We start from the raw sequence: 15,596 nt of genomic DNA, 5'->3' as shown, positions 1-15,596 counted from the left end.
AGCGCATGATCATTGCACTGGTTATTATACTGGCAGTATTCCACCCCTGCATAGATCCTGGACTGACTTATTTGCTTTATGGATCTTACTCCCTATTATGACTTAACAGATTTTTAATTATACAAGAAAGAAGACATCTTGTAGTTATGATGGTGGTAAAGCAAAGCTTTAAGTCTTGTTCATTATAAGGCAACCTAACTTGGAGCTGCCATACTACATTTGGAAGGTCATAGATTCTTCATCCCTTGTGTAGCATGTAATTATCATCTTAAAGCAGCCATTGTTTTTTCTTTACATCGTATCTAAAACATGATGGCTGAAGTAATTAGACTTTTCTAAACTGGTACAACACCAGCAATGGCAGGGCTATTAATTCCTAGAACTGCAAGTGAGGATACACAGACACCCATGTGTTTATTTTGAACATTTATTAGGATAAATTAAAAATGTAAAAGCCATTGGTTAAGGCACCAGGCCAGAAACCAGAAAATTGTGAGTTCTAGTTTCACATTAGGTATGAAACCTGGTAGGTGACTTTGAGCTAGTCACTTTCTCAGTGTAATTTCTGGAAAAAAAACATTGCTAATGAAACTGCAATTATTAATAAGACAAAAAAAAGTCTGGATAGAGGACATGGCATCAGCAGAAAAGAAGAGAAAGAATTGAAGAAAATCACAAAATACACAGACATGCAAGTAGTAGAACATCTGGATTCAACCTTGTGAGTTCTCAAGTTACCTCTTTCCACTACGTATTCAAAATGGGCAGTGATATATATATATATATATATATATATATATATATATATATATATATATATATATATATATATATATATACGCACACACACACACACACACACATACACATATACACACACATACACACATACATACATACATATACATGTACATACATACATACATACACACATGAATGTGTGTGTATGGTGCAAGTATACATTTATGTATCTAGCATGTGTATATGTGTGTTATGTGTGTGTTTAGGTAGATTTATGCTTTGTCTTGAGAGCAGGCAACAGAATTTCATTTTTAATGTGGGCAAGTGTGTTTGCAGTAAAAAAAAAGACAATAAAGTTCCCTTTCCTTGCCTGGCCTGGCCTGGCCTGGCCTGGCCTGGCCTGGCCTTGCCTTGCCTTGCCAAAATGGACAAAGAAAGCAAAGATGCTATCAATAATAATAGGCACTTTGGGTGCAATTCTGAAACATCTGGAGGACCATTTGAACACCATCATCATTGACAAAATTCCCATCAGTCAATTGCAAATGTCAGCTTAGTTGATACAGGTTACATTTTGCAATGATACCTTTCAAAATATCAAATAACAATATTTGCCTATCCCAGGTCCTACATGGATAAAAAAAAAGAATGATAATTACCTTTTCCTGTTCCACCTCCCAAAAATCTCTCCCAATGTAGACACTTCATCCCTGAGATGAAATATTAACTTGCCTCCTATGAACCTAACAAACCACAAAGAAAGAATCCATCTTGACTCTCTTCCTGTAACTAAGACCAGAGCCTGGCCTTTAATTCATCTTTATACACTGCTCAGAAAAATAAAGGGAACACAAAAATAAGACATCATAGATCTGAATGAATGAAATATTCTTATTAAATACTTTGTTCATTACATGGTTGAATGTGCTGACAACAAAATCACAGAAAAATTATCAATGGAAATCAAATTTAGCAACCCATGGAGGTCTGGATTTGGAGTTACACTCAAAATTAAAGTGGAAAAAACACTACAGGCTGATCCAACTTTGATGTAATGTCCTTAAAACAAGTCAAAATGAGGCTCAGTAGTGTTTGTGGCCTTCACGTGCCTCTATGACCTCCCTATAATGCCTGGGCATGCTCCTGATGAGGTGGAGGATGATCTCCTGAGGGATCTCCCACACCTGGACTAAAGCATCCCCCAACCCCTGGACAGTCTGTGGTCCAACGTTGGTGGATGGAGCGAGACATGATGTCCCAGATGTGCTCAATTAGATTCAGGTCTGGGGAACAGGCAGGCCAGTCCATAGCATCAATGCTTTCATCTTGCAGGAACTGCTGACACACTCCAGCCACATGAGGTCTAGCATTGTCTTGCATTAGGAGGAGGAACCCAGGGCCAACCGCACCAGCATATGGTCTCACAAGGGGTTGGAGGATCTCATCTTGGTACCTAATGGCAGTCAGGGTACCTCTGGCGAGCACATGGAAGGCTGTGCAGCCCCCTAAAGAAATGCCACCCCACACCATCACTGACCCACTGCCAAACTGGTCAAGCTGGAGGATGTTGCAGGCAGCAGAATGTTCTCCACGGCATCTCCAGACCCTGTCACGTCTGCCACATGTGCTCAGTGTGAACCTGCTTTCATCTGTGAAGAGCACAGGGCACCAGTGGCAAATTTGCCAATCTTGGTGTTCTCTGACAAATGCCAAACGTCCTGCATGGTGTTGGGCTTTAAGCAAAACCCACACCTGTGGATGTCGAGCCATCATACCACCCTCATGGAGTCTGTTTCTGACCATTTGAGCAGCCACATGCACATTTGTGACCTGCTAGAGGTCATTTTGCAGGGCTCTGGCAGTGCTCCTCCTGTCCCTTCTTGCACAAGGGCGGAGGTAGCGGTCCTGATGCTGGGTTGTTGCCCTCCTACAGCCTCCTCCACATCTCTTGATGTAATGGCCTGTCTCCTGGTAGTGCCTCCATGCTCTGGACACTACACTGACAGACACAGCAAACCTTCTTGCCACAGCTCACATTGATGTGCCATCCTGGATGAGCTGCACTACCTGAGCCACTTGTGTGGGTTGTAGACTCCGTCTCATGCTACCACTAGAGTGAAAGCACCGCCAGCATTCAAAAGTAACCAAATCATCAGCCAGAAAGCATAGGAACTGAGAAGTGGTCTGTGGTTACCACCTGCAGAACCACTCCTTTATTGGGGATGTCTTGCTACCTGCCTATGCTTTCCACCTGTTGTCTATTCCATTGGCACAACAGTATGTGAATTGATTGTCAATCAGTGTTGCTACCTAAGTGGACAGTTTGATTTCACAGAAGTGTGATTGACTTGGAGTTACATTGTATTGTTTAAGTGTTCCCTTTATTTTTTTGAGCAGTGTATTTTTGGGCAGGAATGTTGTCAAATGATGCTGTCAGCATTTGTGTCTGTGGGTCTATTTAATAAAATCAATCTGGCATTGGCTTTTTTAGACCTGAAATGATTTGACAAATTCTGTCTGCAGGAAAAAAAGTTCTGTGCTGTTTCCTGGGATGAAATACTTAACCTCCTAAAACTCCCAGTCAACCCTCTAGATATAATGAATGTTGTTGTTGTTGTTGTCCCAACATTTGTATGCATCCTATCCTTCAAGGTTGTTCCCTCCAGTAAGAAAGTACATAAATTGGTGATGGAAAAAAAGACAGTTCTCTGCCTCTAACTAAAAAATAATAATTTTGACTTCTATTTTGTATGTACCAGAGTGGTTTTTTGCCCATATTCTCATGAACATGTAGAATTATGCAGCTGCTTTTGGTAAAACTACAGTCAGTCCATAGAAATTAAGTCAAGAACAGATAATCCAGTAAGAAAACAAGCAGCTAGTTATACGAGGCCAAAAATAATTTGATCTTCAGAAATTTATTTATTTAGTAGATTTTTATAGCTGCCAATCTCAATAAATAACTCTGGGTGGCATACAGAGTTCAGAATTGGAAGATGAATTCTCCGACTTGATGCAATTCCAAGCTACAGGCCATCATGAGATGTATTACTTATGAAGAGTTATTTCTTAAGCATTTAATCCATCTGACCTTTTACTGGACTTTCATGTTTCTAGGCTCCCTAGAATGGTGAGATAGTTCAAGTAGTAGCTAAGTAGTAGAGAGAAGAATTAAATCTAAAAGGGACTTGCTGAAGGACACCATTCCATCTCATAGGGAGACAAATTCATCGTTCATAATCTTTTAATATGGAAAGTCCTAGATCTTCTTCTGCAGAGGAAGATATGATTAAAGGAGCAGGACACAAGCTCTCCTCCTGATTTTGTACATTCATTATACCCAACTGAATGCTTGGCGAAGATGACATCTGGACTTAATTGTTGTTTGCATATTGCACTTTTTTTTGTTCTAATTAATAACTGGTTTCTTACAGAAAATGGGCAGGGATTCTTTGTCTCTGAAAGCATACAGAAAGGGAAACAGTAATTTCACAAAGCCAACCATATAATTTTAGAAGCATAAATAGATGCACACGCTTCTTTGTAGGAATATCTAGTGTAATTTAAAATAAAATTGTCTTCTTTTTTCCTGGGCAGCTCTGATTTCCTGGGTCTTTGCACTTTATATTCTGAAGATTTTTTACTTGCTTGCTCCTTCAATTCTTTGACAACTGTCAGGATTAAGATCATCCTGAAATTGAGTGTCAGGAATGGAAAGCTGTCCACAAAACGTCTCTTGGAGATACTGTGCTAGAAGTTTCCAATTTATAACAATATGGGGGCGGGTGGAGGGGGGTCAGGCCATGAAAATGGGATTGTTTTGGCCTGGTCTGACAAATTACAAAAATAACCAAGCATGCTGAGCAAATGAACAAAAGATAATGATACCAAAGCATCTGACTTGGGACTTTAAAATCTATGCTATGCTGAGTTTTTGCTGAGTTCAGTATAAGTCTGCATTGTTCAAAAGAAATGTGGAAATGTGATCAGTCTGAAGGTACATTTTACAACCTTTGGTAGACAAGTAAGAAGGTTAAGATGTTTTGGAATCAGGTATACTATTTTGGTTCAGAAAATTTTGAAAATGGATGTAAAATTGAACACTGACTATTTTTTTTAAGGATGGCAGTTAACAGATTGAAAGATAACATGTGACTTTGCTTTTATATATGACTGTCAACCCTGGATTCATCTCTGAGCATCTTTAAGGTTGCCACAGCAGGGCTGGCTGGGGCTGTGGGAAAGGGAGGGGAAGTAGAGATAGCTGGGGGGATATATAGCCAAAATAACATTCTTACAGCTGATCTTATCTACAGCTGATTGTCAGGATGGAAAAAAAAAACCTTAGGTGAATGTCAGGCAGGTGGGCGGGATGAGCGAGCATCAGGCGGGCGGGAGACCGGGTGGGGGGGCATGGCCAGCCAGAACTTACTACTGGTTCAGCGAGCCACACAAAATTCTTGCTACCGGTTTGTCTGCTCCGGTGCAAACCGGCTGAATACCACCACTGATGTTAGATTTCTTACAAAATAAGGAAAATAAATCAACCTTTGGCCTTGGGATTTAAGGACTAGATCGTATTTGGCAATCTAGTATGTGTGTTAGGTCGAAATTAAGATAAAACTATAATTATGAGAATTGAGTTTAGCATGATCATTAGTATTTACAGGTATTTTAAATATGATTTATTCATTATAACTTAGATGTTCCAAAGGTGCTTTTCCAAAAGGCAACTGAACTTTGTTTTTCCTTGAAGATGTTTCACTTCTCATCCAAGAAGTTTTTCAGTTCTTCTGTCTAAATAAATATATACCAAAGAAACTATTTATGGAAATATTTGTTCCTTTAATCACAGGCAGTCCTCAACTTCTGACCACAACTGATTGTTGCTAAGTGAGGCAGTTGTTTAGTGAATTTTGCCCCATTTTATGATATTTCTCGTAATAGTTGTTAAGTAAACAACTGCAGTTGTTAGTAACATAGTTACTAAATGAATCTGGCTTCCCTGTTGACTTTGCTTGCCAGAAAGTTGCAAAAGGTGATCACATGATACCAGGACACAGCAACCATTATAAATATTAACCAATTGCCAAGCATCCAAATTTGGATCAGGTGGCCACGGGGATGCTACAACAGTTGCAAGTGTGATAAATGGTCATGTCACTTTTTTCAGTGCTGTTGTAACTTTGAACAGTCAGTAAACAAATGATTGTAAGTCAAGGGCTACCTGTAACAGAGGTGGTATTCAGCAGATTCTCACCAGTTCTGGAGAACCAGTAGCGGAAATTTTGAATAGTTCGGAGAACCGGCAAATACCACCTCTCGTTGGCCCCACCCCATCTATTCTCTGCCTCCTGAGTCCCAGCTGATCGGCTGCGTCTTCTTTGGTTGCCCTGCACAGGAGAATGGAGCTGGAAAACAGGTTAGTGGGGTGGGGAAGGAATGGGGATTTAATAGTATCCTTCCCCTGGAGTGGGGTGGGAATGGAGATTTTGCAGTATATCCTTCCCCTGCCATGCCCACCAAGCCACACCCATCAAGCCATGCCTACAGAACCAGTAGTAAAAAAAAAAAGAATACCACCACTGACTTGTAACTATATCCAGTCTAGGCTGTAAGGAAGTCAACATTCCAGAAGACAAGCTCAAGATCCAAAAAGATCTTAATGGATTTGAACAGTGGGCCTTATCCGACAACAAGAAATTTAATGTGGAGAAAAGCAAGGTTTTATACTTAATTAACCAGTGGACAGAGGACAATTAACCAGTGGAACAGCTTGCCTTCAGAAGTTGTAAGTGCTTCCTCACTGGGGGTTTTAAAGAAGAGATTGGGCAGTCACTTGTCTGAAATGGTATAGGGCTTGATCAGGGAGTATAGCAGGGGGCTGGACTAGAAGACTTTCAAGGTCTCTTCCAGCTCTATTTTGATTCTAAGTGAGAGCTTCGTGTGGCATGGGTGTGAGAAGAGGTGAGAGTCCCATGAATGCAAAAAAAGTAAGAACTGTGAATCATGAAGTTGGACACTCACTATCCAAAGCTGAGCAGGTTAGAAATATCAGTGTAACAAGAAGAGCAACAGAGGACAGTGGAAAGAACTAAGAGGTTTGAAGAATAAGGAGTTGAACCAGGAAGCAGATCCTGGAATAAAGGCATATGAACATAAAGAATCTAGGACGGAACTGAAGGACAAAAAAAATCATGGGACAGACTTTGGGAAACATGGAAGGAAAAATGGTAGGGTAATTAATTACAGAAAGAACAGGAAAATAACAGAAAAGGAAGATACAGTATATTGCCAGGTTTGCAAAGCATGTGTTAGCATGGGTTTTTAATACATGCAACAATCCCAGTTCCAAAATATAGAATAACACCACCTTTTGATGGAATAAATAAATTCCTAAGTTCTAAAAGCTTCTCAAAAACCTACTTGGTTGCAGTTTTCCACTTAACTTCCCAATGCCTGCCTCTGTATTTATATTTTTTTCTCCAGAAATCTTGCCCTTTCCTAATATCTGTTTCCCATATTTCATTATCCATGCACTTTATTAAAACCATGGGGTGGTGATTAGAATTTTAAATGTGTATTTAAAGAGACCCCAAAGAGATGAACTGAATGTTAATAGAATTTAAGATACTCCATTAGCAACTTTATGCCATATTTATAAAATTCACAGGCGAAAGCGTTTAATTATATATGTTGATGAAATCTGAGCATAAAAAGTCCATCAGTGCATTAGCAGCAATGTTACAATATTTAGTCTTCCCCTATATTTGCTCCAATTCATTAATTAAACTTGTCACATTTGTGTAGTTTTGTTCTCCAAAATGAAAATGACAGTATGCAAGAGAGACAACATCACAAACTAGAGGAAGGTTCTGGAGCCTGCTAATAGCTCTCCTGTAAACTCTCAGCATCTGGGTGTCTTTAAGAAAAAGACAAAAGAAAACAGGATTTAATTCTGGTCCGTACTGAACAGGCAAGACATAATGAAGAAGGTTCTGCAAAACCCAGTTAGTTAGACGGGACTATGGATACCCGTTTCATATCCTGCTCAAGTAAACTTGCTATTCTTCTCAGGGTGGACAGCCTGTTCTATGGGTAGAGGCTCCTTGCACAGTTTAGAAGTCTTCGTGTTGTACACCAATGGTGTCCTTTCCTGGATTGTGAGGTTCTGTGCTTAGTCACTCATGTCCTATCCATCTCTTATAAGGATTATTTCAATGCATTCTACATGGGGATTCCTTGAAGAATATTTAGAAGCTGCAATTGGTTCAGAACACAGCAATGTGGACAGTTCTGGAGGCCTCTAAGGTGGCACCTATGCCACCATAGTTAAACAAGCTGCATTGGTTGCCAACCTGCTTTGGATCTAATTCAAGGTGTTGGTTATCACCCTTAAACCCTTTGTAGCATGGCTCCAAGATATATGAAGTTCTGCCTAGCTGTTTTTGTTCTTTGCCATGGAATTTTGTGTAGTAGAGTCTAGGAGAAGAGCCTTTTCTGCCATGACACCTAACTTTTCGAACATCTTACCACTGGAACTGAGAGCTACCCCTCCTTAGTCTTCTGGACCTTAAAACTGGCTTTGCTGGATGACATGGGGCCTCAATGAAGTTCCTACAGGTTGTAAGTAGTTTCTGCAGTGGCAGAAAAGCTACTACCTCATTTCCACTCAAGCCCATGGTTTTTAGTTGTATTTAATCCTTTGCAATTTTTTAATAGGTATAACTGTTTTTATATTTCTATTTCTATTATGCTATAAGGCTATAAGCCACCTTTGGGGCAGTAAGAGGGAGGACATATGCATGTAATAAATAAATAATAAATGTGTAAGTGAATCAACAAGAGTTTGCAGAGAAAATCGACTAATCCAGGACTTTTCATTGTTTGGAGCAAAGCAACAAGATTGTGCCCCCTCCATTTCTTTCTATCTACAGGCTTCACACAAATGCTTGGTTTTGTTTTAGCATCTTTATTTATTTTTATTTATTTTTATTTTACTTGGTTTGTCAATTGCTTACAAGATAATAGGTATAAGTAAAAACATAGTTATGAATACATTCATACATATTAGAAAAATAAAAGAAACAATAGAATAGGGATGGTAGGCACATTGGTGTGCTTATGCACGCCCCCTACAGACCTCTTAGGAAGGGGGTGAGGTCAATAGTAGACAGTCTAAGGTTAAAGTTTTTGGGGTTTGGGGAAGAAACCACAGAGTTAGGTAGAGTATTCCAGACATTGACCACTCTGTTGCTGAAGTCGTATTTCCTGCAATCAAGTTTGATGCGGTTAACCTTGAGTTTGTATCTATTGTTTGCTCTTGTATTGTTATGGTTGAAGCTAAAGTATTCACTGACAGGTAGGACATTGCAATGTATGATTTTATATACTATACATAGATCAGACCAAAGGCAGCATAGTTCTAACTTTTCTAGGACTCGAATTTCAAGTCTCGTGGCATAAGGTATTCTGCAAGGAGTAGAGGAATGGAGAATTCTTCTTGTGAAATATTTCTGGACTTTCTCAACTGTGTTAATATCAGATGTGTAATGTGGGTTCCAGACTGATGAGCTGTATTTGAGTATTGGTCTAGCAAATGTTTTGTATGCTCTAGTTATTAGTGTAATATTACCAGATAAAAAGTTACGTAAGATTATGTTAACAACTCTTAACACCTTTTTGGCTTTGTAGTTTCAGTGGGCTCTAGCACTTAGATTATTAGAGATGAGTACTCCAAATCCTTGACAGAGTTTGGATCATCAACAAGATCTTGACTATTCAGCCTGTATTTTATTTTCTGGTTTGTTTGTTTTTTTGCCAATATGTAAGACAGAGTATTTATTTGTTGAGATTTGAAGTTGCCATTTGTTTGACCATTCTGATACATAGTTGAAGTCTTTTTTAAAGGATAGCAGTGTTGTCTGTGGTGTTGAATAGCTTTACATCATCAGCAATGAGAATGCAATTGCTCTTAATATGATCACAGAGGTCATTTATGGAAAGTATGAAGACAGTTGGTTCTAGAACACTGCCTTGGGGGACACCACTGTTTACAGATACAGAATTTGATAAGACGCTCCCAATTTTGACCATTTGTTGTCTGTTTGATAGGAATGCTTCAATCCAGTTATGCAGGTGTCCAGAGATACTATAAGATTTTAGTTTTAGGAGAAATTTGTCGTGTACCACTGTATCAAAGGCTTTACAGAAGTCTATGTAGATTGCATTTATTGCTTTGCCCTGATCAAATTGTGTAGTCTGTATGTTTTTGCAGTGTAAGAGTTGCAGATTACAGGATAGTTTTTTTCTGAAACCAAATTGTTTATTAGAGAGTAGGTTGTTTGTCTCTAAATGGAGGATAATGGATTGGTTAATAATTGATTCCATGACTTTACTATTAGGTCCTTTCAGGGGTGAGATGGACCTTGAGTCTTTTAGTTTGTTGTTTACAAAATTGTAGAAAGTGTCGGTGGAATTGGTGCATAGAAGGTTTTCCTCTTGTTTAATGTGATAATTGGTGCATTCAGTCTTTATCTGGTGGCATAAATTTTTGTATCAGCTTTTATGACAAAGAAACATATAGATTTAAAACCAGATATTTTTTATTGGGAATCTTACCTGATACATACAATAAAAATTTGAAATATTTGATTGTAAATGTATTAACAGCGGCTAGGATTGTATTTGCTAAAAATTGGAAGAGTGAGAAAATACCATCACAGGAAAGTTTTGTATCAGCTTTTGAAGTTGGCAACGTGACCAGATTTGTTTTTCCGCCAAAGTGATCTCTTTTTGGATTGAAGCTTCCTTATTGTAATCTGTTATAATTGGGGAATCCCATCGTTGTGTTGATTTTTGTGTGGACATATGTTGAGATAAAGGTCAATCTTGCTGTGGTCACTGTTGGAAAAAAGTTCTTTAATTTGTATTCTGTAAATTGAATTCAAACTATTGCAGAAGATGAGATCGAGACAGTTGTTCCAGTCCCAGGTTTGTTACAGCATTGTAGAAGGTTGCATGTATAGGTTCAGTTTTACATTCATTTAGGGTCCGGTCCAGTTAATGTGAGGTAGATTGAAGTCACCAAGAAAGATAAAAGTGTGTGGGCAGGATGTTGCCCATGTTAGTAGTGAATTTAGCTTGTTTACATGTTCGATGTCATAACCAGGGGCTCTGTAACATAGTAAGAATTGAAATGTGATATTTAAGGACAGTTCACAGACGATGGTCTCAGGAAGAGCAAGCTCCTGGGTAATGGATGCTTTTTAGATGTAAGGACTTTTTATAGAAGATAGCAACACCACCTCCTCTACGGATTTCACAATCTGATCAGTAAACATGATAGTCCCTTACTGTGGTAATGGAGTCAGGCAGCCATGGAGGCATTGAACCATGTTTCACAGACAAACATGATGTCAAATTTAGCCAAAAAATCATAGACAAATATGATGTCGAATTGAGTGAACACAGCTCAGTGGAATTTATTCAGCCATAGAAGTAATCCGATTGGCAGCTGGCTTTTATTTCTGTAAAAGGGATGTTTACTGTAGTTAATGGCAGTAAACCAAATTAGGGGATAGAGGATATAACATCTGGCAAACACAACTCTGTTCTTCAAGGGAGGCAATTGTTTATATAAGCAAAAAGATGGGGAAGAAGAAGGAAGATACCAATTCATCATGAAGAGCAGTATGAAGTATAGTTTCCTTCAACATGTCCACTGAGTTTGCTTAATGATAGGACATGCTATTTCAGCTAAGGCAACCAAGCTTATGAATAGTGCCTGGAAGTTCTCAATGACTTAGGAGGTGTCTGGAAAAGCATCTTATTATCCCAAACCACACGTGATTGTGAAATGACATTCTGACATACCACAAGAGAGGTGGTATTCACCCAGTTCTGACAGGTTCTGGAGAACTGGCAGAGGAAAGTTTGAGTAATTCAAAAAACCAGTAAATACCATCTCTGGTTGACCCTGCTGCCATCTATTCATTGCCTCCTGAGTCCCAGCTGATTGGCTGAGTCTTCTTTTGTTGATCTGCACAGGAGAATGGAGCTGGAAAGCAGGTTAGTGGGTTGGGGAGGAAATGGGGATTTTACAGTATCCTTCCCCTGCTATGCCACACCCACCAAGCCACATCACACCCAGCAAGCTACACCCACAGAACCAGTAGTGAAAAAAAATTGAATATCATCATAAGGTTGCATTAAGAGTGATGATGTGTTTTAGCAAACAACAAAAACATGTTCAGCTGTATAGATGGAAGAATGTCTGTTCTGAAGGTCATTTGAAGGTTAGGGTCCCAAAGAATGATGCCCAGATGCCCAGTAAAAGAATTTTCCTTTAGAAACAATAAAAAAACACCTGCTGCTAGCTAAGATCACTTAGAGGTTAGTAGACTGCAGAGCATTAATCACTGATAGGTTTCTTTATGATTTGAGATAAATCACCCCAAAATGGTTTACATTCTTCCTCCCCCATTTGAAATCTTGTTGTTTAAATGAAGATTGGTGTTAACAGAAATGATTATGATGATGATGGTTGGCAGTTCGACAGTTTGAATTCCTAGCACCGCGTAATGGAGAGAGCTCCTGTTACTTGTCTCAGCTTCTGCCAACCTAGGAGTTCAAAAGCATATAAAAATGCAAGTAGAAAAATAGGGACCCCTTTGGTGGGAAGGTAACAGCATTCCATGCGCCTTCTGCATTTAGTCATTCACCTGACCGTGGAGATGTCTTTGGACAGCACTGGCTCTTTGGCTTTGTAACAGAAATGAGCACTGCTCACTAGAGCGAAAACGACTAGCAAGTATGTGCGAGGGGAATCTTTACTTTTAATCATGTTCTAAACCACTGGTCCCAAACCTTTTTGCACCAGAGGCTGGTTTCACAGAAGATGATTTATCCATGGACCAGGAATGGGGAACTAATTTCATTTTTGCTTGCTCACGCACTGCTCAAATCCAGCTGTGCAGACTGGTTCTTAATAGGCCCTGGCTTGTACTGGTCCATGGCCGAGGAATTGAGGATCCCCGCTTTAAACTACCACTTTTCTTTTGAACACAATCGCCTCTAAGAACTTTGGCTGAATACTGAAGATGGTGCTGATGTCATATTTGGGACTGATAAGCAGTATCTTTCTGCTTCTGGGTCTCGTCCAATTCATTTCAGTGTGTTCACTCTGTGCCAGTCTTGAAATGGAAGTATTAAGAACTTCCAGAAATCGGAAGCAAGGATTTTGTTTATTAATTAACTATCCAAAATCAATGCAAACAGGATTTCTGGCAGCCACTTATAATTAATTAATCCATTTCAACCGAACAGCACACAGACACAGACACACACACACACACACACACAGACACAGACACAACTCAATAACAACAGAACAAAACACCTCCACCCCCCCAGAGTTTGGCAACTTCAATGATGTCTGCAGAAGATCAGGAAAAAGAAGAGCGAATATGAATGAGTAGGTATATATGAAGCAAAGCAGGTATCAGCTTTGCATTTTGATTGCCATGATGTTCAGTTCCAAAATTTAATTATGTGGAGAGGATTACGAGATCCTTCAAAAGCCTTCAGATCAACATAGTTGGCACTAGGAAATGTTACAACCGAAGGGTGGTTTTTTTTTTTCCTTTTTCTTTGCCAACAGCGACAAACATGACTTTTGCAAAGCTGAAATTCTGTTATTAATCATGTGATTGTATTAATTAGAAAAAAAGGAATTGGAGGAGGGGAAGAGAAAAATACAATAGAAAGAATTGTGCTCCCCCAAAGGCCTAACAATTGGTAGTCCTTGACTTATGGCCACAATTGAGCCCAAAATTTATATTGCTAAGAGAGACTGTTGTTAAGTGAATCTGGTTTTCCCATTGACTTTTCTGTCAGTAGGTCCTAAAAGGTGATCACATGACCCCAGGGCACTGCAACTATCATAAATATGAATTAGTTGCCAAGCATCTGAATTTTGATCACATGACCATAGGGATGCTGCAATGGTCATAAGTGTGAAAACGGTCATAAATCACTTTTTTTCAGTGCCATTGTAATTTTGAACAGTCACTAAATGAACTGTTGTAAGTTGAGGATTTGCTGTATTTTATCTTCCTGGAGGTGAGCCTAACGGAAGGAACAATACCAGACAATTAGCTGCAGAAACATCAAATATTAGCTTTATGTGTAGTCAAGTGAAAAGAAGGACGAAGGGAGATATGATAGCAGTGTTTCAATATTTCAGAGGCTGCCACAAAGATGAGAGGGTCAACCTATTTTCCAAAGCAAAAAACAATGGATGGGAACTAACCAAGGAGTGAAGCAAACTAGAACTAAGGAGAAATTTTCTAAGAGTGACAACAATTGCCTTCTTTCTTGCTTTCCTTCTTGTTTGTTCTAGAGCAGGGATGTCCAACTTGCACCATCACAGTGATGCACGTGACATATTGCAACTTTTTTCTCCTTTGCTAAACTGGGTGTGGGCATGGCCAGCACGTGACGCATCTGTCCCACAGGCCGTGAGTTTGACAGCCCTGTTCTAGAGAAAAAGGCTGCAGGTAATTTTGGAGAGATTCAGAAAGAGAATCTCTCCAACCACCCCCTCCCCCTCCCTCTCCCTCTCCCCCTCCCTCTCCTCTTTTTCCTCCTCCTCCTCCTCCTCCTCCTCCTCCTCCTCCTCCTCCTCCTCCTCCTCCTCCTCCTCCTCCTCCTCCTCCTCCTCCTCCTCCTCCTCTCTTCTTCTTCTTCTTCTTCTTCTTCTTCTTCTTCTTCTTCTTCTTCTTCTTCTTCTTCTTCTTCTTCTTCTTCTTCTTCTTCTTCTTCTTCTTCTTCTTCTTCTTCTTCTTCTTCAGAACAGCTTGCCTTCCGAAGTTGTGGATGCTTCATCACTGGGGGCTTTTAAGAAGAGATTGGACAGCCATTGTTCTGAAATGGTATAGGGTTTGAGCAGGGAATAAGTCTGAGCCAGGAAGGAATCAGACTAGATGATCTCCAAGGTTCCTTCCAACTCTATTATTCTATGTTCTATGTAATATAAAAAATTTCTCATGGCTCAGAACCTTGATCTGTTTCTGAATGTTTAGGTTATACTGAGGAGGATGAACTCTTGTATGGGAATTAAAATGAAGATAGTGATAGAAGCTACTGGTTCTGTAAAGCTCACTATGGTGGTTTTGGAAATACTCTTGCACTCCTATAATAACAAGGAATATGCTGATTAGAGAAGCAGTGAATGAAGTTAAATGCAGTGCCATCAAGCAGCCAAACTTGATTCTGAAAACATACATGGAGCAAACCATACACTAAAAATCCATCTGGGCTGGTATTTCCTTTTAGGATAGAGCAAGCATCATGATGGGCCACTTAAGCCCAGAAGCTTAGGAAAGGCTTTCTTCAGTGATGGCCGCCTGAACAACAATTCACCATCAGCAAAGGGGCCATTAGACAACTAATGTAGCAACTGAGAAATGCTCGACTTTTCCCACAACAATTTTAATTCAATTTCATGAAGGAAAATTTGCATGCAAAAACCAGAGTATCCAGGAAGTATTCTGCATTGTGAAATTAGAAAAAGACAAGTCCAATATTAAGACAAAAGACAACTCCAACCTTATTGTAACTGGGGAAAATAATAATTCAAATAAAAACAATATAAAATGAAAATGCAAGACAGAGAGAGGGAGGGAGGGAGGGAAGGAAGGAGAATGACACCTATGCTTATTGTATATTGGGGTGATTGTGTAGAGCAGGGGTGTCAAACTCACTGGGGATTAGATGTGTCATATGCTGGCCCCGCCCTGCCCAGTTTAGCAAAGGGGGGAAAAGTCTTAATTCGCCACATGATGCTGCCGTGA

Source organism: Pseudonaja textilis, chromosome 1 (assembly GCF_049901715.1).
Source record: "Pseudonaja textilis isolate UNSWEBS1 chromosome 1, rPseTex1.2, whole genome shotgun sequence".
Lineage (NCBI taxonomy): Eukaryota > Metazoa > Chordata > Lepidosauria > Squamata > Elapidae > Pseudonaja > Pseudonaja textilis.
The sequence above is the reverse complement of the archived record's forward strand: the minus strand, read 5'-3'. Positions refer to the sequence as shown.